The sequence below is a fragment of the Artemia sp. Qi Xiang Cuo genome, chromosome 10 (assembly GCF_049724085.1).
Source record: "Artemia sp. Qi Xiang Cuo chromosome 10, ASM4972408v1, whole genome shotgun sequence".
Lineage (NCBI taxonomy): Eukaryota > Metazoa > Arthropoda > Branchiopoda > Anostraca > Artemiidae > Artemia > Artemia sp. Qi Xiang Cuo.
Genome location: NC_142803.1, coordinates 67,179,432 through 67,204,975, shown reverse-complemented (window position 1 = coordinate 67,204,975; position 25,544 = coordinate 67,179,432). Strand labels below are relative to the sequence as shown.

Here is a 25,544-nt window from a genome sequence, read left to right as displayed (position 1 = left end):
ATAATGACTATTAACTCCAGTAGAGCAAATTTAATCTTATTACAGTTGAAAGAAAAGGATCAACTCCTTCAGCAGTTAAATTCATTACCAATCTGATTATTATTTTTTTAGAGGGTGCAAACATTCAAAAACTGTCTTTTTGATGGAACAATTTTTAAAGAGCAGTTTTTGATTTTAATTTATAATAAACTTTCACAGTAAAAAAGTAAAATATAGCTGTCATCTTATTCAGTTAGTAGGCTAAATTTTCCAATCCAAAAACTTGAAAAAATTGGTTTAATTCCAGTAATGAAAGCTTTATTCATGGTTTTAATGCTTTATATTAAACACTACAAAGTTTAGGCCTATTATAGACATCTCATTATTTTTCTCCAAGGGGGTATATCTAGCTGTTCTTACTTTTAGGACTTGAAAAATGTGAAAATAGATCTAAAATTAGACAAAAAAAATATATATTATGCAATAGCATTTTATTTATCAATTAAAAAAATTAATCAAAAATTAAGTAATTACTTACTAAAGCAATTTAATTTCCAAATCTTAAGTGAAACTAAATCAATTTACGAAATATTTCTAGAAAAATAAGTCTTTTAATGTAGGCTATGCTAAAATGCAACATTTACCAAAAATAAATTTGCCTACAATTTGTCTAAAATATAAGTGAGAAACGAATCGATTGTTTAACTAAGGATGACGATCTTCCTGGGAGCCACTTATGCCAAGGTCTAAATTTTTCTTAAATTATTTTTTTTACCCAAATATGGTTTCATCATCTTACCAATTTTATCCTGAAATCAATTTCACCCTTTCACAAAAACTGTTTAAGTACATTTGAAGGTGATATTTTGATGTAAAACAAAACAAAAATATCCCTATTCAATATGTTTTCTATATATCAAGGTTACAGTGATAGTTGTGACCTAATAACGTGATAGCTGTGACAAATTATGAGAAATACAATACTATTACTGGATCTTAGATAAGCAACAGATTATAGTCAGGAGAGTCCTAAAATACAAAATATATTAGGATTGATGACTAAGAACGACTTTTAACCACTGCAGAGCAGATTTTATCTTGATACAGTTGAAAAGAAAAGACTCAACTCCTTCAACAGTCAAAGCCATTACAAATTTGATTATTATTTTTTTTAGAGGGTGCTAAAATTGTAAAACTGTCTTTATGATGTAACTAAATTTAAAGTGTAGTTTTGGATTTTAAGTTATAATAAAATTTCACAGTAAAAAAGCAAAATACAGCTGTTAGTAAATTTTTGAACCCGAAATTTGGAAAATTTGGTTTACTTCCCGAAATGAAAGCTTTATTCATGGTTTTAATACTTTAAACACAGTACATAGGCCTACTATGTACATGTTATGTTTTTCCAAGCAATTTAAATTCAAATCTGAAGTGAAACTCAAGCAATTTACGAAATATTTCTAGAAAAATAAGTCTTTTGTCTTTTAATATAGGCTATACTAAAATGTATCAACATTTGCCTAAAATATTACTAAGAAATTAATCGATTGTTTAACTAAAGATGGCAATCTTCCTGGGACCCACTTATGCCAAGGTTTAAATTTGGCTTAAATTACTTTTTCACCCAAATATTGTTTTATCTTTACCAATTTTATTATGGAATCAATTTCACCCTTTCACTAAAACTCTTTATTTACACTTGAAGTTGATATTTAAATGTAAAACAAAACAAAATATCCCTATTCAATATGTTTTCTATATATCATGGTTACAGTGACAGCTTTAACCTCAAAACGAGCAAACCCAGCCAAAAGTAAAAACTAGGTTCTTTTTAGTTTATTGCAAAATTCAATTAGTTTTATTCTAATAGTTATTCACAGGGTCAGACCTTCCGGCATTTATCTTACTCGCCTTATTGTGAGCGATTTGAACATTTATTTTGAGCTTCATTTAAAAAGGCAGGAGGATGCTAAAATGCTTCAATTTGCATTCTTTTAGTTTTCGGTTTAGTTTCGGTTTTTGGTTTATTTTTGAGCAGCGCTTATCCAAATAACTCGGAAACTTATTTTAAAAGAAGTTGATGTAAACTTTATGCAGGAAAGGAATTTTTCAAAATTTCGAAAGTTCTAACTGAATGTTGTACATAAACACCACAGGTTATTGAAGTTCGTTTCTGTTTGTTTCGAGCTTTAGTGCCACTTGCTGGTACCTCTATTTTCGTGTTTTGGATCTCAAGTATAATTTAGCGGTGGTTTTGTTGCAGGTACTCGTTTCTCGCATCTTCATGTCACCTTTGGGATAGTTGTTTGTGCCTCGCAATATTCTTTCCAAACTCAAGTTTCCGATTTGTTTTTAGAACTCTTTAGAGAGCACGTGACGTAATGTAAAAGACCAATCCGATTCATTTGGAAATTGTGGAGATGGCAATGCAATTCGACCAAACAAACAGCAACCTCCAAAAAATCAACTTTGTAGGCTACTATTTCTTCTAACTCTTTTATTTTTACTTTTAATAGATAGAATTCACTTTCGTCAACCAGTAGAGATTTACATAATTGCCCTAGAACAAGTAATAACCCTGCAAACAAAACTCTTGATGAATTCAAAGCTGGTACAAGCCAACGGATTGCAGCTAAACTAGCAAATAAAAAAAACATTTAAGTTATAATTCATAAGTTTGTTTATGTTTATTAACCTTGGAGATTTAGTTAAGGGTGATGGACCTGGGGTTTTGTGACCTTTTTAGTTGTTGAAGTAAATATAGTCTTCACTTTTAATAGATCCCATTTATCCACTGAATATTGAGAGAAGAGTGACCAATTGTTTGCACTATAGACATTCGCTTTCGTTTTGTTCTTCTGTAATAACATCAGAGCTGGAAGTTGTTTTATAATGTGGGTTGTACTTACTTAATTATTGAGTTCTTTTTATGTGTTTAGTTGTTGTTTTACTGTGTTATATATAAAAACAACTGTTGTTTTTTCTCTCTTACCTTAAAAAGTAATTTTTTGGCTTTTCCTTTTTTTTTCTGTTTAGAAAGACTCCTGGACGTGGGGCCAAAATATTTGGAATTTTTTTAAATTAAAATGTTGTTTTGTTTTTATTTTTTGTTCACTTAGTTGAAATTAAAACCTGTTTTTCTTGCTAAATTTTTCATAAACAGAAAAGCAGGGTGGTCTAAGAAATTAGACTGATATACGCACCCAATTAAATTTAATAGAACCTATTAACATATTTAATGAAAACCGAAATTGAAGAAGAGCAAAAAGTATTACGAGGCAAAATATTCTTCCTCAACTTCTTTGGTAATTCCCTTTTTTCATTGGTTTCGGCTCGGTTATTTAATTTTGTTTTTCGGATTGGTTTTGGCTTAGTTAAGAGTGATGAACCTGGGGTTTTGTGACCTTTTTCGGTTGTTCAAGTAAATATAGTCTTCACTTTTAATTAATCCCATTTATCCACTGAATATTGAGAGAAGAGTGACCAATTGTTTGCACTATAGACATTCGCTTTCGTTTTATTCTTCTGTAATAACATCAGAGCTGGAAGTTGTTTTATAATGTGGGCTGTACTTACTTAATTATTTAGTTCTTTTTATGTGTTTTGTTGTTGTTTTACTGTGTTATATATAAAAACAACTGTTGTTTTTTCTCTCTTACCTTAAAAAGTAATTTTTTGGCTTTTCATTTTTTTCCGTTTAGAAAGACTCCTGGACGTGGGGCCAAAATATTTGGAATTTTTTTAAATTAAAATGTTGTTTTGTTTTTACTTTTTTGTTCACTTAGTTGAAATTAAAACCTGTTTTTCTTGCTAAATTTTTCATAAACAGAAAAGCAGGGTGGTCTAAGAAATTAGACTGATATTTGCACCCAATTAAATTTAATAGAACCTATTAACATATTTAATGAAAACCGAAATTGAAGAAGAGCAAAAAGTATTACGAGGCAAAATATTCTTCCTCAATTTCTTTGGTAATTGCCTTTTTTCATTGGTTTTGGCTCGGTTATTTAATTTTGTTTTTCGAATTGGTTTTGGCTTAGTTAAGGGTGACGGACCTGGGATTTTGTGACCTTTTTAGTTGTTCAAGTAAATATAGTCTTCACTTTTTATTAATCCCATTTATCCACTGAATATTGAGAGACCAATTTTTTGCACTATAGACATTCGCTTTCGTTTTGTTCTTCTGTAATAACATCAGAGCTGGAAGTTGTTTTATAATGTGGGTTGTACTTACTTCATTATTTATTTTTTTTTGTGTGTTTAGTTGTTGTTTTACTGTGTTATATTTAAAAACATCTGTTGTTTTTTCTCTCTTACCTTAAAAAGTTTTTTTTGGCTTTTTTTTTCCGTTGAGAAAGACTTCTGGACGTGGGGCCAAAATATTTGGAATTTTTTAAATTAAAATGTTGTTTTTTTTTTATTTTTTGTTCACTTTGTTGAAATTAAAACCTGTTTTTCTTGCTAAATCTTTCATAAGCAGAAAAGCATTTGGCCTAAGAAATTAAATTGATATTTGCACCTAATTAAATTTAATAGAATCCATTAACATATATAATGAAAACCGAAATTGCAGAAGAGCAAAAAGTATTGCGAGGCAAAACATTCTTGCTCAATCTCTTTGGTAATTCTCTTTTTTCATTGTTTTCGGCTTGGTCTTTCATTCAGTGTCTGTTCGGATATTGTACAATAAACTCCATAAGGTTAGATTCTTGTTGTTTTTTTTTTTCTATTTTGTTTAGCACTGAGGACGACTTGGCGGTGGTCCTTGTCGAAATATTTTCTTGTTTTTCGTTTTCATATTTTACCACTGGCTGACAAAATCCTCGTTTTCTAACCCTTTCTTGGTTATATTTTTCATTTATTATTTCCTTTCCTCTCTTAGCTTCATACCTAAGAAATTATTTACATCTAGCCTAGAGGTGGCAAAAGACCAAATCAATTTTATTGTTTTAGAATTTAGCAAAAAAAAAAAACAGACCAATATAATTACGCAACAAAAGTTTTTAGAAAATTGTAAAGTAAATAAAATAATTCCATAATTGTTTTTTTTTCATGCATCATTTAAATACATATAATGAAGCTAATCACACGAGAAAGGTAGATTTGTAAAATTTAAATTATGCGTTAAAAGATAAACGTTTCCAGAGGTCACAGATTATTGAAGAAATAGATTTTTTTTAATAGCCTTTGCGGTTTTCTTAATACCTGTGGTTTCAATCAAGTTATATATATTTTCAAAAATTCTTTTGAAAATATTTTATAATTATCTAGAGAAAGATTAAACCAGAAATTTTTGCAATTAAAATGCGAACATGAAAAATAAAATATCAGTGTATAAACCTAAACATTTCCCGGGTCCACGTTTGATTAATTTAAGCAAAAGGGAGGTAACCAAAGAATAAAAAGAAATACTTGTGAAAGGTGTAAAATTCGGACTAAATCCAAAAAAAGTACCAATAGAAGAAATAATTTCAAAAGTTGATACAAGGATTTATAAGTTTTCAAAAGATGTTAATAATACAGATGATTTAAGACTGGGTATCGTGAATATTTTGATAATTTCCATAAAAACTTAAGAACAAAGATAAATATATTCTAAAGATTTAAAAAAAGATGATTCTCTAATAATAACGAAAGCTGATAAAAGCAATACGGTAGTAATCCTAGAAAAAGATGATTACGATAGTAAAATAGAAACAATTCTAAAGGATATTTGTACATATAAAAAACTTAACTCAGACCCAACTGAATCCCATGTTAAAAATTAAGAAAAGATTTAGAAGGCCTTAAAACTAATGGAAGTATTACACCATAGATGTAATACAAGTTCTTCCCAAAGGGATCAGTCTACCCAAGAACATATGGTGTGCCAACAGTACATAAAATAGGTCTCTTCTAAGACCCTTAGTATCAACAGCTAATTCATCAACGGAAAAGATAAAAAATAGATTGCAAAGACACTTAAACTTTTATTATATATCCAGAATTCTTATATAAAAGACTCAGAATTCTTAAAAAATAAACTTATTAATATCAAAATATCAAATGAACCTAGGCTGTTTAGTTTTGATATAAAATCCATGTATACATATGTAGGTTACCTTTTGATAAATCTTTAAGTATTTTATCCAAAAAAGTTGACAAACATCAAAATGAGATAGAAAAATTATCTGCAAGAATTGAAATAGAAACTATGTCTATATCAAATTTAGTTAAAATAACTAGTCCTTTTGACTGTAAGGTGTGAATTTGACCCACCTGGGCTTGTAATACAGGGCTGCCACAGGGTTAAGTGGTGAAAAATAGGGACTTAGGGACCTCTTTTTAGTCGAAAAAGGGACCTTTCTGAATACAAAATTGACTCCAAAACTCAGTTTTTAGAAAGCTTTTGAAAGAAAAAGCCATGATGCAACAACAAATGACACTTGACTAAGGGGGAATGATCATTTGCAGGCATCTCTCCATGATCAGAGGCCAAGTAGATGAGATAGATGAGATGAGATATACATTTATTAAAAAAGAAAATAAACACTATTCGCCTTTCGCCTGCCAAGAAAGGCAATATACTTGAAAGGACAAGTGAGGTTATCACTCTCAGCTAATTAAAACAACTTTCATACCTTGCTACATAACACGAAATAAACTTATCTGATGAAGTGATAAAGAAAAAAAGAGAGAAACAGGAAAAGACAAGAAGTAGATAGAAAAAAAAGCAAAAAAAAAAGCAACGTAAATCGGGAAAATATCTTAAATAGAACGACAATCTGGAGTGGGCTTAGCACCAAATTCCCTCGCGAGATGAAAGAAACTACTTTGCCCGTGACTTGAAAGCCGGAAGACTAGGCGCATTTTTCACACACTTGGGTAATATATTCCAAACATGGGGACCATAATGGCGAATCACAAAAGATGCCCGAGTGGTGCTCCTAAACTAATGAGTTAAGTTATTAGCTTTTCTTGTATTATGGTCATGACGGTCTCTATTAAAAGTAAAAAGGTTTTCAGAAGCAGGGTTGAGCAGCTGATTCAAATATTTATACAAGAAAATCGAAACTTGGTAATCTCGAATTTGGGATACATCCATTAACTTATTCTTTTTAAAATGCTCATGAGCAGGAACCTCATCAGAATCGTCAAATTCAGATAATCATTTTACAGCTCCATTCTGAAGTTTTTGTACTCTTTTAAAACATTTTACAAAATTACTTGCCCATATATTGCATCCGTAGCTAATATATGGGTAAAATAAAAAAAAATTAATCATTTTCAGGATCTTTTTTGGGACTAGATTTTTAATTCTTCGCATCACCCCAAGGCCTCTGCTTAATTTTTCAGCTATTGCACTTGAATGGTTTTTCCACGACAGGTTTTCATCAATTAAAAACCCCAAATACTTCGTTGTTGCTACTCTCTTTATCACATTTTCTTGAACCGTGTCATGGTCATTTCCAGCTATAGAAGAAAGTCTAGAAAATATCATGAAAAAAGTTTTAGAAAAATTTAGGGAAAAATTTAGAGCAAAGTGTCATCTGCAAACAGGATGGCACCAACCTCTGACAGGTAGTGTTTCACTCGATCAAAGAAAATCATGAAAAGTAGAGGTCCCAAGATTGACCCTTGTGGGACCCCACACTCTATTTTCTTTTTTGAAGATGAAAATGACCCATTCTGAACTATCGGATACAGATTGTGTAGATACGATGAAAACCACTTCAGACTTGAACCCTTCACCACAATCAAGTCAAGAGCTTGAATAAGCTCTGAGTGGTCCACCGTATCGAACGCTTTTTTTATATCCAAAAACACAGCTGCGGGTATGAGACCAGCTTCAAATGCATCACTGATCCAATCAACCAATTTCAGAACTGCTATATCTGTAGATAGCCCTTTTCTGAACCCAAATTGATTTGCCATTAGAATTTTATTCTTTTCAATATAATACCTTAACTAGGCATGTACCACTTTCCCATATAACTTAGAGAAAAATGGGAGAATAGATATAGGTCTTCGATTCAATGGGTCATCTTTTTTCCCTCTTTTAGGAAGAGGAACCACTCTTGAAATCTTTAGTGCTTCCGGGAAGACTCCAAGATCTAGAGAAAGGTTGATGAGGTGCGTCAACACAGGTAAGACAATCGTTTTTGCGGACTTTATGAGTTTCAGGGAAAACTCGCCCATCCCGCTAGAGCTTGACTTCATCGTAGCCAAGAATCGTGCCAATTATCGTTCCGAATATCTTGCAAACTCAAAGGAATTCTGACTTACAGGCTGTCTTTCAACGACAGATTCAAAACTCGCAGATGTGCGTAGTTTAGCCCGCGCTTGATCGCAAAGTCTTTTTCCTTCATTTGCAAAATAACCACACAGAAATTCAGATATGTCTTGAGAATCAGTAAGACGACCTCCTATTGTCTCCATGACTCTCACCTCCTCCTTACTATGAAATTTACACAAAAGTTTACTTATTATTTTCCACGTATTTTTCATATTCCCTTGATTTTCATGAAATTCATTTTGGAAATAAAGTTTCTGAGCATTCCGTTTTACTGAAGTTAAAATATTCCGAAATCTTTTAAATTTTATAAAACTATCATCTGAATGATTCTTTAAATAATTCACATAAAGTTTGTTTTTCTGCTTTATTGAAACTAGAATAGCTTTTGTTATCCATGGTTTCTTAGGAAAATTTCTATTAGGGTTTATTCTTTGCAAGGGACATGTTTCATTCATTACATTTGTCACTATCTCACTGAATAGGTCATATGCAGCATTTGGAAACTTTTCCTTTATTACACGCGAGAAATTTGTTTCATCCATCATATTTGCAAAACTCTTTAGGTTTTTATTATTCACTTCATGGTAAAATGAAGCCCTTTCATTTCGTTTATTTTCCTTTGACTGATTCAGCTTTATTTTACTTAATAAAAGAAGGTGATCCAAGCCGTTGGACACAACCACATCTGCTTGGGATCTTTCAAGCAATCCACCATTAACGAAAAAATTATCCATTAAAGATGCCGAGAGATGCGAAATCCGAGTTGGAATAGTAACAAGAAGAAAACTATCATGTGACACCGTCATATTAACAAAATTTGAGCTATTCGCTCTTTTTAGTAAATCTATATTAAAATCTCCCATCATAAATTTGTTTTTATTTTCATTATTAATTTTATCTAACAATGGTTAAAATTCATCAAGAAAAAAACTAATATCACATGATGGATTTTTGTAAATTAATCCCAGAATCAACTTCCTTTCCCCTTTATTTTTTATTTCAATGAAAAGTGTTTCGATCCTACCTTCAAGCCACAGGTAAAGGTCATCCCTAACCCAATATTGGGTATCTTCATTAATCAAAAGACCTAGACCGCCCCGCTCCTTGGTTGTCCATTCTCTTCACTCTCAGATATATTCTGGGAAAGTAAAATCCCATGGCAGTGACTTTCTAGAAACAAATTTCTCACAAAGGCCTACAATACGCGGTTTCTAATCTAGTAAACTTAAAAATCTCGCATAAAAAAAAATATGTCGTTCTTAGACCTTGACAATTCCAGAAAACGATCGGTCTTTCTGCACTCGCAGGATTTGAATACTCATAAAGATTATTCGGATTCACATAATTACTTGGTTACACATAATTGAAAAATTATCGATGCATTCATCATCCCCCGCAAGTGTGTCACGAGCTTGGCTTCCAAGAATAAACCGGTTCTTTTCAAATTCATTCAAAGGGTCATAATATATATTCGCACTGACTGAAGACGGTGACTACCTTTACGACAAAAAAAAAAAAAAATAAATAAATAAATAAATAAATAAAAGGAACTGAAAATTTGGCTATAAAATACAAAAGGGAAAACAAGCACACAAGTAATTCAACAACACAATTTACACAACACAAAATTACATGGTCAGATTCTTCAAACGAACCACTTCAGCCATAGCTCGAATTTTACGGATCTCTCCCACTGAGTTTTTTCCAAAAATCGTCCCGTTATTCGACCAAACATTTTTGTTTCCAAGCTTACTCTTAGCCAAGTCAAGAATCTATTTCTTTTTTGATGTTAGGTACTCGGTGACAAAAGTTCCCGACCGAGCAAGCCTTGATTTACATGCAAACACTTTTCTTGCAATTTCAGCAGACTTGAACGCAACCAACAAAGGCAAAGGACGATTTTTTGCATTTACAATAGTGTCCGAATCAGTATAATTTGCTCGAAATTTAAATACAGAAACTATTGCGGTCGAAGAAAAATCAGAAATTTGCATTTTATCTGTAATCACATTTAATACACACTCAGAGATGGGAAGACCCCAACTATGGTCAACACCATGAAATACGAGCTGATTCAGTCGTTTTTCCTGCTCTATATCATCAAGACGGGTTTCAAGCTGTTCAACTCTATTTTCCAGGGCTAGGTTCGTGTTTTGAAGAGCCCGTAGTTTGTTTTCAATCTCATCAAACTTAGCCGAATACTGAAAGAGTATAGAGTCATGAATCTGAGAAACGATAGAGTCTACCATATCCGCACTATTTGCGATTCCAACTTTTTTACAAACTTCTTTTTCAATATCATTCTAGATATTGGATTTAAATGTGTCCATGTCCGATAAAACAGAGTTTACTGAATTCATCGATGTATCTGGTAAACTCGAACCACTAATCTCAAGATGCTTATGAGGAAAATCAGCTAATTCCGCAAAAGCGTTCGCAACGCCTAATTCATTTTTCTTCTTAGCCTCCTTTGAAATGCTAACAAAGTTCGAAAGCTGTGAGGCTGTTGTTGTCACGATTTCATGGCTTCCGTAACAAAATACAACGTAAGATATTTTATTGTTCTTGGCCTTAATTCTGTGTAACACTCGGCAGGGCCATGGTGGGTAACTTCTGAATTTTGGTAGAACAACAGTATCCTTTGTGAACTGAACCATTGAAATGTATTATCAAAAAGACAAACAACTACACTTAACTTTGAATAGGTAGGTCAACGTGAGCTTATGAATCACCTTATGATCGGTACATCAGTCCAAATATCCAAAAAATTGTATCCAATTTCATTCAATATCAAGTTCATTATTCATTAATTATGTCCAACAAATCATATCCAATTTCATTCAATAGGTCACTGTGCTTTTGTAGGTAACATGTTTTAGATAATGTAATACAAATCACACACAGGTCCTTTCGCTTTGAACAACGAATGATAACTCATTCGTTGTTATCCGACCACTAATTAAGAAACCGACCACTTGAGAATCATCATGTCATGGAAGGAGGTTTTTTCAGATCACTTTACTTTTGAATGCAACAAATATGAAGAAAGAGATAGGGGTATGGTAACTAGTACTTACAGCATATATGTTTAAAATTTTTGCACTGCCTTTTACTGCAACAGAGATGTGATCAGTAACTGTTGCTTTGACTCTAACTGCTGTTGATTCTTTGAGCCCCATCCATCATAGCCTGCGCTAGCTGTATCTCTACCATGTCCTTCTTTTAAATGCCCTTTTTCAGCCAGTTATGAGCTTCCTTTAGTAACTCGTCTGCGGCTTGTTCCTTGAAACTAAAAGCTTCTTTTTTTTTGAAATATTTTTCGAGAGTTTCTATTGTCTGTCTTTTCAAACAGGTTTTAACAAGCTGCTGCTCTCTTACCCGTTCTATTGCCTCTAAATCCTGCCGCTCTGTCTTAGCTTTTCTTTCATGGCGTTTTCCTTCTGTAGGTACAAATCATAGGTCTTTCAAGTGAATTTGACCAGTTTTATCATGTCTTTAGTGACAGCAATATTTTGCACACGTCCTCCAAATCTGCCCAACCCATATATCACAAACAGTTTTGCATTCAAAGCTCACTCATCCATCGAAGCTCTTTCTTCGCTGAGAATCCACCTGAAAAGGGATAAACCCCACTCAATGCTGACAGACTCGTGCGAAATGGTCAAATTATTTCTTATGACTTCAGAAAAATTTGGATATTTTCCTTCCTGGATCATGTTGTTCCACTTCTCTTCGATCATTCCTGGCTTCGACAAGTCTGGATAACTGGTCTGGATAACTGGATAACTGGACTAGCTTAAATTCTTCAACTAACATATCTTTTTACGTCGCAATGGGTAACTTCCTGGCAAAATACAATGATCTCTGAGCAGAAACTAGCTTCGAAACTTCATCGGGATGCAGGAAAGTTAATGCTTTGAAAAACGGCTTTCTGCCAAACTCATCAAGGGTCATCTTACAGAAATAGGGCCCAAATGCTTCGGTAAAAAAATAAGCTAAGAAAAGGTTTTTGACCTCTCTATCTCGAAACATTTTTCCAAATACATCTGCTATTCCGTGTGGGATTTCCCAGAATAATCATACTCCATCATCTTTAGAGCCAATATAATTTCTGCAACTTTTGATTTATCCCGCACGACGCATGCACCTAGATGCATGGGCAGTTTTTTCGGTTTACCACACTCCATGGAAGATGCTGCCGAGAGATGAAGCTGATTCGGTGTTAGCTTCATGGTAACATTCTTCTTATATTCAGCAGTTCTGGCATTCTGCAGTAAACCATAGGAGTCTTTATGGCAGACATGCAATGTATTGCAGATAGAACAGTAGAAATAGAGCAGATCTTCCAGAACGGCTCTACACCACTCTTTTATCTGGTGTCCCATTGCATCTTTCTCTTCTAACCAAGTGTCCCAGAATTCGCGATTTCCTATTCTAATTCAAACTGAAACTTCAAAGCCTAAACTTTAAAAAAAGAAAAGAAGCTAGTAGACAAATATATAGGCTATTACCAGAAATGTATTCAAATAAGAAAGGGTACTAGAAAGTAGTCTAATAGTTCATAAATGTATTTAAGCTCAAAATTGTGCCAGAAACTTGGTTACAAAACCTCCTCCTTTGTATTTTGTACTTCCAGCTATTATCTTATATTTTTTCTCTGTGTGTCACAAAGTGACACCCAGAAAAGAGTTTTCTAAATAATTAACAAAGCTAACTAAACTTTTCCACCTCCTAGCCTATTGACTAGGCAAAGGGGGTCACTCTTTTTGTGACTGGTCTGTGTGCTCTATCCAGACACTAACGCTGAAGTCTATGTAACAACAAGTTTTGTCTTTTTTAATCAAGCGAAAACAGGTTCCAAGAATCTCAATCGAAACAAAAGTACTAAAAATCGTATGCTCACAGGTATTGGTAGCCTTCAAGATACGGAGCTTTAAATCAAAGCAAGAAAAGGAACTTTATGGACCTTTATCAATTTAATGGACCAATAGGGACCTTCACTCGAATTTAGGGATTCTTAGGGACTTTGTGAGAGCCCTGGAAATACCAATAGGCCTGTTTTTTAGCACTAAGATCTTACATCTAAGATCTTGCGTCTTTCTGCAAAGATTGTCGTTTTTAACTCATCTTTGTTCTAAGATCTTACAGCTCACTGATGTTAGCAAAAAGTGTGAAGACCGCCACTATTCTGCCATATAGAACAATGATAAGAGAACTTTGATGATCTGCTCATCATTGTTCTCAGACCGCTGATCAGAGCAGAATGACGAAAGACATTTGCACAAAAACGACCAAAGATGTAAGATCTTTGTTTAAAGATCTGCCTTTTAAGCATTTTCTGACAAAAGACGTAAGGTCTTAGCACATTAATGTGAAAAACACCCATAATTTTTATAAATAAAATATTATAGCTTATATTACAGGTAAATCCAGTGCATTCACATAGATTCTTTTAGTTTAGAACCAAGGAATGTTATCCCCCTAAACATTTCCCGTGGGTTTTTTCCTTAATACCATTGCAATATGTGTTAACATACACAAAATAAAAACAATGGGGAGTTTGCATAGTCTAGAGCTCTTGTTTCTGAGGCTTTAAAGGGTCTTGCAGACCCTGTAGGTACAGCTACGGTATCTTTCGTTTATTTTGAACAAAATGGCAATATAAAAAATTGTTTGAATATTTTTTGGGAGTTTTGGGAGGGCATTTGCGAATATTGGGTTGGGGGTGGCTCCTCTCGAGTTATTTTGACTTTTAATAAGAGTCCTAAAACTGTCTATTTTCGACCAAGTGAGTCCCTTTTAAGATCTTGCAACAACCACTTCCGTGGGAAGTGGCCTGAGGAAAAATTGAACCATCACATTAAAGTCATACCACCTTTACCTAGGCAGTGCTACTGTACTGCCTGTGATAGTCTTATGTGTGCTAGGTTTCTCTGCATTCTTAGGGATTTGACCAGGATCGCATTCTTAGGGATCATTTAACTAGATGTTTTCAAACTCCATAAAAACTATGGACTTTCTGACAGTTTCTACAACTTATCAAGACATTAACGTTCAAGCTATTTATTGAAAATCTATTTCTAAACATGTTTATATCTAAGAGTGACTAAGTTCCATATATATATATATATATATATATATATATATATATATATATATATATATATATATATATATATATATATATATATATATATATATATATATATATATATATATATATATATATATATATATATATATATATATATATATATATATATATATATTTATATATGGGCTTGTAATACAGGGATGCTACAGTGTTAAGTGGTGAAAAATAGGGACTTAGGGACCTCTTTTTAGTCGAAAAAGGGACCTTTCTGAATACAAAATTGACTCCAAAACTCAGTTTTTAGAAAGCTTTTGAAAGAAAAAGCCGTGATGCAACAACAAATGATACTTGACTAAGGGGGAATGATCATTTGCAGGCATCTCTCCATGATCAGAGGCCAAGTAGATGAGATAGATGAGATGAGATATACATTTATTAAAAAAGAAAATAAACACTATTTGCCTTTTGGCTGCCAAGAAAGGCAATAAGCTTGAAAGGACAAGCGAGGCTATCGCTCTCATATAATTAAAATAACCTTCATACCTTTCTACTCAACACACAACAAAATTATCTGATGAAGTAATAAAGAAAAAAAGAGAAAACGAGGGAAAGATAAGAAGTAAATAGAAAAAAAGCAAAAAAAAAAGCAACGTAAATCAGGGAAATATCTTAAAAAGGATGACAAACTGGAGTGGGCTTAACACCAAATTCACTCACGAGATGAAAGAAACTTCTTTGCCCGTGACTTGAAAGCTGGAAGACTAGGCGTATTATTCAAACACTGGGGCAATATATTCCAAACACGAGGACCTTAATGGCGAATCACAAAAGATGCCCGAGTGGTGCTCCTAAACTCACTCATGAGTTAAGTTATCAGCTTTTCTTGTATTATGGTCATGACGGTCTCTATTAAAAGTAAAAAGATTTTCAAAAGCAGGGGTGAGCAGCTGATTCAAATATTTATACAAGAAAATCGCGACTTGGTAATCTTGAATTTGGGATACATTCATTAACTTATTCTTTTTAAAATGCTCATGAGCAGGAACCACATCAGAATCATCAAATTCAGATAATAATTTTACAGCTCTATTCTCGAAGTTTTTGTACTCTTTTGAAACATTTTACAAAATTACTTGCCCATATATTGCATCTGTAGCTAATATATGGGTAAAATATAGAAAAATAAATCATTTTCAGGATCTTTTTTGGGACTAGATCTTTAATTCTTCGCATCGACCCCAAGGCCTCTGCTTAATTTTTCAGCTATTGCCCTTGAATGGTTTTTCCACGACAGGTTTTCATCAATTAAAAACCCCAAATACTTCGTTGTTGGTACTCTCTTTATCACATTTTCTTGAACTGTGATATGGTCATTTCCAGCAATAGACGAAAGTCTAAAAAATATCATGAAAAAAGTTTTAGTTTAGGGTTAACATATTTTGCTGAGAAAAAGTTAGAAATTCAGAAACTGCATTATTAATTTTATTATATAAAACATCAAGTGAAGGCGCTGCCAGAAAGAGCAAAGTGTCATCTGCAAACAGGATGACACCAGCCTCTGACAGGTAGTGTTTCACTCGATCAACGAAAATCATGAAAAGTAGAGGTCCCAAGATTGACCCTTGTGGGACCCCACACTCTATTTTCTTTTTTGAAGATATAAATGACCCGTTCTGAACTATCTGATACCGATTGTGTAGATACGATGAAAACCACTCCAGACTTGAACCCTTCACCCCAATCGAGTCAAGAGCTTGAATAAGCTCTGAGTGGTCCACCGTATCGAAAGCTTTTTTATATCCAAAAACACAGCTGCGGGTATGAGACCTGCTTCAAATGCATCACTGATCCAATCAACCAATTTCAGAACTGCTATATCCTTAGATAGCCCTTTTCTGAACCCAAATTGATTTTCCATTAGAATTTTATTCTTTTCAATATAATAACTTAACTGGGCATGTACCACTTTCTCATATAACTTAGAGAAAAATGGGAGAATAGATATAGGTCTTCGATTCGATGGGTCATCTTTTTTCCCTCCTTTATGAAGAGGAACCCTGTATGCTGGATGTAAATAATTTCTTAGACCCCACTGTTTTTCCATTTACGAAAAATTAAGCAAGAAAAACAGGTCTTACTATCAACAAAGCAGTGAACAAAAAATAAAAACAAAACAACACTTTAATTTTAAAAAAATTTCAAATATTTTGGCCCCACGTGCAGGAGCCTTTCTCAACGGAAAAAACCAATAAGCCAAAAAAAAAACCACTAAGATAAGAGAGAAAAAACAACAGTTGGTTTTAAATATAACACAGTAAAACGACAACTAAACAAACGAAAAAAACTAAAAACTTAAGTAGGTACAACCCACATTAAAAAACAACTTCCAGCACTGATGTTACTATATAAGAATAACAGGAAAGCGATTGTCGATAGTGCAAACAATGGGTCACTTCTCTCAACATTCAGGGGATAAAGGGGATCTATTAAAAGTGAAGACTATATTACTTGAACAACCAAAAAAGGTCACAAAACCCCAGGTCCATCACCCTTAACTAAGTTTCCAAGGTTAATAAACATAAGCAAACTCATGAATTATAACTTAAATGGATTTTTCATTTGCTAGTTTTGCTGCAGTCCGTTTGCTTTTCCTAGCTTTCACCTCATCATGAGTTTTGTTTGCAGTGTGTTATCACTTGTTGCAGGACAATTATGTAAATCACAACTGGTTGAGAAAAGTAAATTCTATCTATTAAATCTATTAAAAGTAAAAAGAGTAAGAGGAAAGAGTAATCTACAAAGGTGATTTTTGGAGGTTGCTGTTTGTATGGTCGAATTGCATTGCCATCTCCACAATTTCCAAATGAATTGGCTTGGCCTTTTACAATACATCACTTGCTCTCTAAAGAGTTCTAAAAACAAATTGGAAACTTGAATTTGAAAGGAATATTGTGAGGCACACACAACTATCCCAAAGGTCACATGAAGATGCGAGAAGCGAGTCGCTGCAACAAAACCACTGCTAAATTACACTTGAGATCCAAAACACGAATATAGAGGTACCAACAAGTGGCACTAAAGCTAGAAATGAGCATAAATAACCTCTGGTGTTTATATACAACATTCAGTTGTAACTTTCGAAATTTTGAAAAATTCCTTACCAGCAAAAACTTTACATCAGCTTCTTTTCAAATAAATTTCCGAGTTATTTGGGTAAGCGTGGCTCAAAAATAAACCCAAAACCGAAACTAAACCGAAAACTACAAGAACACAATTTCAAGCATTTTAGCATTCCCCTGCCTTTTTAAGTTAAGCTCAGAATATTAATAAACGTTCAAATCGCTCACAATAAGGCGAGAAAGATAAATGACGGAAGTTCTTTGACCCTCTGAATAATTATTTGAAAAAAACAAATTGACTTTTGGACTAAAATAAAAAGAACGTATTTTTATACATTTGGTTGGGTTTGCTTGTTATTAGGTTACAGCTGTCACTGTAACCATGATATATAGAAAACATATTGAATAGGGATATCTTTGTTTTGTTTATACATTTTAATATCACCTCCTAGTGTAATTAAAAAGTGTTAGTGAAAGGGTGAAATAGATTTCATAATAACATTGGTAAAGATGAAACAATATTTGGGTAAAAAAGTAATTTAAGCCAAATTTAGACCTTGGTATAAGTGGTCCCAGGAAGATTGTCATCCTTAGTTAAACAATCGATTAATTTCTCAGTAATATTTTAGGCAAATGTTGTTACATTTTAGTATAGCCTATATTAAAAGACGAAAGACTTATTTTTCTTGAAATATTTCGTAAATTGCTTGAGTTTCACTTTAGATTTGAATTTAAAATGCTTTAGATGGTAATTGCTTAATTTTTTTTATTAATTTTTTAATTGATAATTAGAATGCTATTACGTAATATCTATTTTGATCTAATTTTACATCTATTTTCACATTCTTCGAGTCCTAAAAGTAAGAACAGCTAGATATACCCCCTTGGAAAAACATAAAATGTATAAAATAGGCCATAACTTTATTGTGTTTAAAGTATTAAAACCATGAATAAAGCTTTCATTTCTGGAATTAAACCAAATTTTTCAAGTTTTTGGATTTAAAATTTACTATCATAATACAGCTAACAGAATAAGCTGACAGCTTTATTTTGCTTTTTACCGTAAATTTTTACCGCTTTTTACCGTAAAACTCCCAATCAAAACCTACAATCAAAACAGAATTTCATAGAAAAATTAATACCTCTGTTTTGATTGTAGGTTTTGATTGGGAGTGACCATAATAATTATTATGTCCAACCATAATAATATTTAATGGATGGGGCAAAATCTACAGTCTAATGCATATCCAAAGAATTTCTTCAAACTTGTTAAAATCTGGTGTAGGAAATGATCTTAGGCATAAATTTTCTCTGACAAAGAGCAAAACACCGCCCCTTTTCCCCCAGAGGATGGTCATGAGGCCTTAACTTGATAAATTTATGGTATCGATTTAAATTTAGTAAAGATGGATTTTGGTTATGCACCTCAGTAATGGAAATAACGTCAAGATCCAACAGTCCCCCAGTTATGTTTACTACCTTAATTTTTTCAAAGTTCAAGCTTTTGGCATTACTTAGATAAATTTTTGGGAAATTGTAACGCGAAGCGTCACAATTTTATTCACATGGCTTAGATTTATGATTTTGGAGGTGGGGTATTGTGGGTAGTGGAGTTTGGATTGTTATGTTCTGTAAGGGTGGGACAGTTTTGTGGGGGGGGGGGTTTGGAAAAAGTGGTTTAGTAAGACGATTTGTCTTTACTTCAAAATAATTCACAACTGGGTAATTCTTCTGTGATAAAGGCTGGAAGGTATATCGGAAAGTGTTGTGTTCCTGGGGATGCAGGGGGGGAGGCCGCGGGGGGACATCGAGAGGGAAGGGACCTTTTTTACTTGGTGAGTTTTATTTGCTGACACAGGCTATACATGGGAAGAGGTTCGGTCTAAAGAGTGGACTTTCTTTACAAAGGATGACACATTGTTAGTGGTTGACAAGCGAAACTGTCAGTGCTGATGACGGTGTCACTGAATGTGTGACGGAAGTCACTTCTGTTTAAATTTGGTGCTTCAGATAGCGTCCCAATTCGCGAAACTGAGAAATTCCAGGAGACTTATATCTACGTCAATCTAGAGACAAATTTGAGACTCCTCCCCAAACTATAAATGACGAGATGGAAATTTCCACAAATTTTGCAGGAATTAAATCTGACAAAAAATTAGAGATGCAAATAAAAATCTAAAAGATATTCATGAATTCAAAATTAAGAAATCAAGGAAGTGCAACGAGCAAAATTCCAATGAGACAAGTTTTGATAAGAGTGGGTCCCTGGAGACCAAAACACAAATTTGTGAATTTAAAGGATTATATTTTTCTGGTCAGACGACAAGAAATGCAGCCACTGGCACAATTTATAATAAAAGTGAATTATAGGCAAACATTGAACCGATGGAAAAGATGACTAGTGATGACAACTATGTTCACAAATATTCCAGTAGTTTTGACACTTTCGATGAGGTTAGTAGCAATTCCGAAGTAAGGAATGTCCCTTGTAGATTTCCCAGAAAAAAAAATAAACACGCATCCTTGATCTTTCTTCTGGGAAAAAATACAAAATTCCACATTTTTGCAGATATAAGCTTGAAACCTCAATACTAGGGTTTTCTGATATGCTGAATCTGATGGTGTGATTTTCATTAAGACTCTATGACTCTTATGAGGTGTTTCACCCTTTTTTCAAAATAAAGAAAAATTTTTCATGCTCTTAACCTATGATGGGTAAGACTAAACGTAATGAAACTCATATATTTGAAATCAGAATATAAATCCATTCCTTTTGCTGTGTCTATTTCTATCAAAATTCCGTTTTTTAGAAATCCGGTTACTATTGAGCCGGGTCACTCCTTACTTACAGTTCGTTACCACCAACATTTTGATAATAAAACCTACCAAACCACATTCAAGTGAAAATTTAAAAATGTTCATGAAAGACTACAAAAGCGGTTTGATATATACCTGCATATTGGAATAAGATAAAACAAAAGTTTCATTTTAAGATTAAGCCCTTTTGTCCTAATTTTGTCCAATAAAATATTATCCGATACGTTTCAATCAACAAAAACACAATGTTTCAGATGTACCTTCCTTGTTAGAACTTTTGGATTCCTGAGTGTCGTATTCAAATTTACATGATCCCGAAATGCTATGTAAATTTAGCAAGGGAACATCCTCTCGTTTTGGTGACAAAAGATGGCTTGGAAAATGAAAGGGCTTCTTGCTGTCACCTGGTAAAGGATTTACAATCTAAAACAAAAATTAAATTAAAAAATTAAAAATTAAATTTTCTTTTTAGTTACGCGTAAAAATGTAAATATAAAGACATTAGATGTATACATAAAATGACAGGTATGGGCAGGTTTTTTCGCAATTCATTTTTAAAACCCACTTTTTATAAAGCAAAAGAAAACCAGAAACTTTCAACGCAATTCACAAACATAGAACTTTAATTTTTTGGTCTTATTTCAGAGTTCAGAGCAAACACATCTAAAATCTAAAGCGGATAACTTATGAACATTATTAAATCAGTGAATTTCGTAACAACAATTGACTTGCGATTATAGTGACGTATAATCTTGTCCTATGTGTATCAATTAATTCGTTGGTGATAGGCTTTTGGCAAGAAGTGGAACTTGAGATTGGATAATTACTGATTGGATAGTTCATTAACGCTGGTCGGAGAAACGTCAAATTTGGATTTCTCAAACACTACATTTTCTGAAAGCAGGCCCCGAGTGATAGTTGGTTCTATTACCATACAGGGGCCCCTGCGAGTAAGTATCACTCCATGTTTTTTTGAAAATTTTTGAAGGCATAGTGGCATTATAGTCGAGAATTATGGCACTCACGAAACAACATTTTGATGACCGAATGGACAAAGTCCTGCAGAAAATCGCAAAGCTCCAGCAGGAAAATAAACTTCTACGGTCGGAAAATAGGTCGCTCAGATCAAAGCTTTTAAGAGTTAAATCAACCGCTCTTCGGTCAGAACTATACTCGAGAAGAAACAATCTTGTTATCCACGGTCTAGAATCTTCAGATGGCGAAGATCTCCGTCAGAAAGTAGTTGGTTTCTTCGAATCAAATCTCGGAATAGCTACCACGAATGAGATGCGGATGAATCGGGTATACAGAATTTCGAAGAAACCGTCAAATGCCGAGTCGTCTGGCTCTAGCAGTCTAAAACTGAGAAATAGCGTGGAACGAAAAAAGTCCGCTGATCTGATTATCTCAAGCCTTGAAAATTTTGATCGGTCAGAAATAATGAAAGAGTGTGGTAAACTGAAAAAAAATGGTTTTAGCGTATCTGTTGACTTGCCAGCTGATCTTGGGAAACGACGCAAATAACTTTTATCACTTGGTTATAAGCTAAGAAATTCAAAAGTAGCGAGTGAGAAAATAGCGGAAACGCGTCTGATCCAAAAAGGGATCAAACTTTGGTCACAAACCAAGAAATCCAAGACGGCTCAGTGGATGAAGTTTCCAGACGAATGCTACGATCCGCTCAAGCTTCCCCGCGCTGGCTTGGACGATGCAAATGATTGTTATTCGGACGCTTAGAATTTTTCTTTTTTTTATTAATATCTTGTGAAGTTTGTGGGGTAGCTATAATTCTGAATTAATTAGGAGAGATTATTGGTGAAATTGGAGCAGTAAAATTGATGAAAAAATTAAATTAAAAACTATTATAATTGTACTCTGAGAGTGTTTATTTGTTATTCGCTGCTTGCATATTCTTAATTTCTGTTTATCCAATGGGATTTTTTCCCTTTCCGTATTTTCTTGCTTTGTTTTTCTTTTTCAATATTATAAAAAAAGTTGGGATCTACAAACTTCAGAGTGGTCTACTACGCCTCTGAAAGGTAATGCCATTGCCTCTTTTCAGTTTCTTGATAAGTAATTATTTCCTGTTCAAATCCACCCGGGGGTGCCTCCTTGTCAACAAGCCAAAGTAATGATAGATTAATAGAGCAGGAAGAACTTTTTTTAGATTTAGACAATATTTTTGATTTAGAAATTAATAATGAATCAAATATCCTGTTACTTGATAAAAGTAAATTTCCTAGAAGCCGTTATGAACAATTGTTTAATTTAAATCCGGGACGCTCTGAATCTCACCTCACTGCCCTTCAACTGATCTGTCAAGCGTTATGCCCATTGTTCGCGGATCTAACGACTCTTTGTTAATAGTTGCAGCCAGATGTAGTCGGGCTTTGCGAAACCTTTTTAACAAGACAAACAGATACCCTTCTAGAAATACCTGGATATACTTACCATTTTTTGCACAGAACAGCATTGAAGAGAGGAAGTTTATCTATTTACACACGGCACGAGTACTCGGTATACGTTAACAGAGATTTAACCAGGAATATAGAGCGAATTCATGAATCACTTTTCATGGAAATGTATTTACATTCACAGAAGAAATCAACTGATGGAGAAGAATACTGCCCAACGGCATGATGTGTTTCTTCATTCTTGGAAAACTCAAGCCAAATATTGAATCATCTAGAGAAACAAGGGAATGCAGCTATTTTAATGGGGGACTGCACCATCAATCTTATTCTTCCTCTATCTTCCGGTGCAACAGATCTGCTTATTATAATGTCAGCCTCGAATATGTACTCCTCGATAACGAGTTCAACCCGAGTAACTGCGACTTCCCATTCACTGATTGACAACATTTTTTCGACTCTGTCTCCAACATTAGCCTCAGTTCTGTTATTTGACCCTTTAAATTACTTCCCTCTGCTTACAAATTTCAACATACAGCATAAATATCTTAAGCCTAATGCTTCGATTAAGCAGGGGTTCACTACCTGGTAACTGAATGGTAAGAACTTGAAAACTCTTAATCAAAATCTAGAAAGCACATCCTGGGAAAGTGTTATGAATACAGATGATGTTAATTCGGGATTTGAGGAATTTCAAAACCTTTTAATGAAAATGTGTACGCATTGCTGTTTTGAAAAGTATTCATGGGAGACGGGATGGAAAAATAAACCCATAAACCCATGGATTAGTCATAAACTGCACCAGTGTATTACAGGAAATATAAACTGTGGGTTGATTTCAAAAATAAATCATATATTATACCGCTGGGGAAGTATGAAAAATATAAGAAATGTCATCTGCCGGTTTTACGTAAAGCTGAACGTGATTATTTTAGTGAGAAAATAGATGAAAGTGGCAAAAATTCTCGGAAAATATGGAAGTTTGTTAACTCTATACTGTGTTACTGCAGCCCCCCACCTTAGCTTCCATCTAATTTAACTGTCAATAGAGGGACAGTAGCAGAACCTGGTAACGTTGTAAATATATTGGGAACATTTTTTGCAGAAGTGGGCAGAGAATCCGCACATTCTGTTAAGAATTCTGAAAAGAGTTTTAAAGATTAACTTGGCCCGGCTTGAACTAAGTCAAAGGCAACGGCACTTCTCTCCATCTTAAATTCTGCTAATTGTACTAAATCTAAGAGGCAATTTGGCTTCTGGGTTTGACTGAGTATATACCAAAGTGCTGAAAGCAGTTGCCCCTTCAATCATAGAGCCCCTTACTTATCACATAAATTTGTCTCTGCACAAGGGCACTTTCCCAGAACTGCTAAAGAAAGCTAGAATAATTCCACTGCACAAGGGGGTTCTCGAGTTGACCCGGCTAATTACAGACCTATTTCTATCCTCTCAGTTTTTGCAAAAGTATTTGAAAAACCTATGCAACAACAGCTACTCCAGTTTCTGGGGAAGAAAGGGTTTCTTAATAATCACCAGTTTGGGTTCAGACCAGGGCGCTCCACACAGGATTCACTACCGGTGTTAGGTTTATGGATGAACAAAACTCTGGATTCTGGTCTACTACCAGCAGCGGCTCTGTTTGACATCAGGAAATCATTTGTTGGCATGTACCAGTCTATTCTCCTCGGAAAACTGGAACATATAGGAATAAGAGGTAAGGCACTGGATTGGTCCCGATCATATTTGAGGGACCGCAGCATTTATTTGGGAGAAGATCCTTGAAACGATGTGCTCGTTAACTGCGTCGTCCCCCAGGGCTCAACATTAGCACGATTAATTTTCCTGATCTATGTTAACAATCTGAGTCCAGTGGTGAACCCGGCACGAACAAATCTTTGCTGCTGTAACTTGTGCCAGGATAAAAACTCCCTCCAGTTCGAAGGTGAAGATGATGAGCTGACGTGGTCTTTGGCGATAAGACCACGCTTGGTTGCTGTGAAACGGGTAAGACAGCGCTCTTGTCTAAACTGAGGGAGGTTCTGGAGGGGATGCATTTCTAGATGGATGCTAACTGACTTGTTATGAATGTTGAGAAATATTGCTTTCTATTTTTTTCCCGGGGTGGAAGTGTCCATCCGGAGATATGTGGTATCCGGACATCCAGAGGTGTGATTAGTCGGCCAGAAAAGTATTTTGCAAAATACCTAGGAATCCTCCTCAATGAGAACCTATCATTCGTGCATCATATTCAAGCAGTAGAGTTGAAGCTATTCCGGAATTTTGGCATAATAAGAAAACTGAAAAGCATTGTGCCGCAGGAAACATCGGTCCTCCTGTAAAATGCTCTTATAAAACCCCATTTACAGTATTGTGCAATGATCTGGGAATCAACTTTTAAATCCCACCTGCGAAAACTGAATTCTATTCATCAACGATGCCTGATATTAATTGGAAAAAATTAAGAGTACTTGTCATTAGGGTCCCTGCATCAATTATCATGCTTGACCTGTGTGTTCAAGTTTTTAGCTGGAGACCTGCCATCTGAGTTTAAAAGATTATTTCGAACTATTTCAGACCAGCATAATTTGCATACTCGATCATCATCAAACCTGCAAATACCCCTCACCCAGACCGTGCGATCAGATTTCGCTCCTAACGTATCTGGTGCAAAGATATGGAACCTGATCCCAGAAGAGCTGAGAAGTAGGAGCTCCCTCGCATCATTTAAAAAAAGAGTAAAAAATCATTTAATAGCATTACAAATGAATAGTTAATAAAAAAAAATAAATAAAAAAATAAATTAGAATTAAATGTAAGTAGTAAATTTAAATTACAAATGTATGATTTTT

At 34.1% G+C, this 25,544-nt stretch overlaps 1 protein-coding gene across 1 annotated transcript in view; it reads left to right on the top strand.

The window, feature by feature from the left end:
* Positions 1-25,544, top strand: part of LOC148948074 (uncharacterized) — a 407,093-nt gene that overhangs the window by 358,314 nt on the left and 23,235 nt on the right. The gene's annotated exons all lie outside the window — the stretch shown is intronic.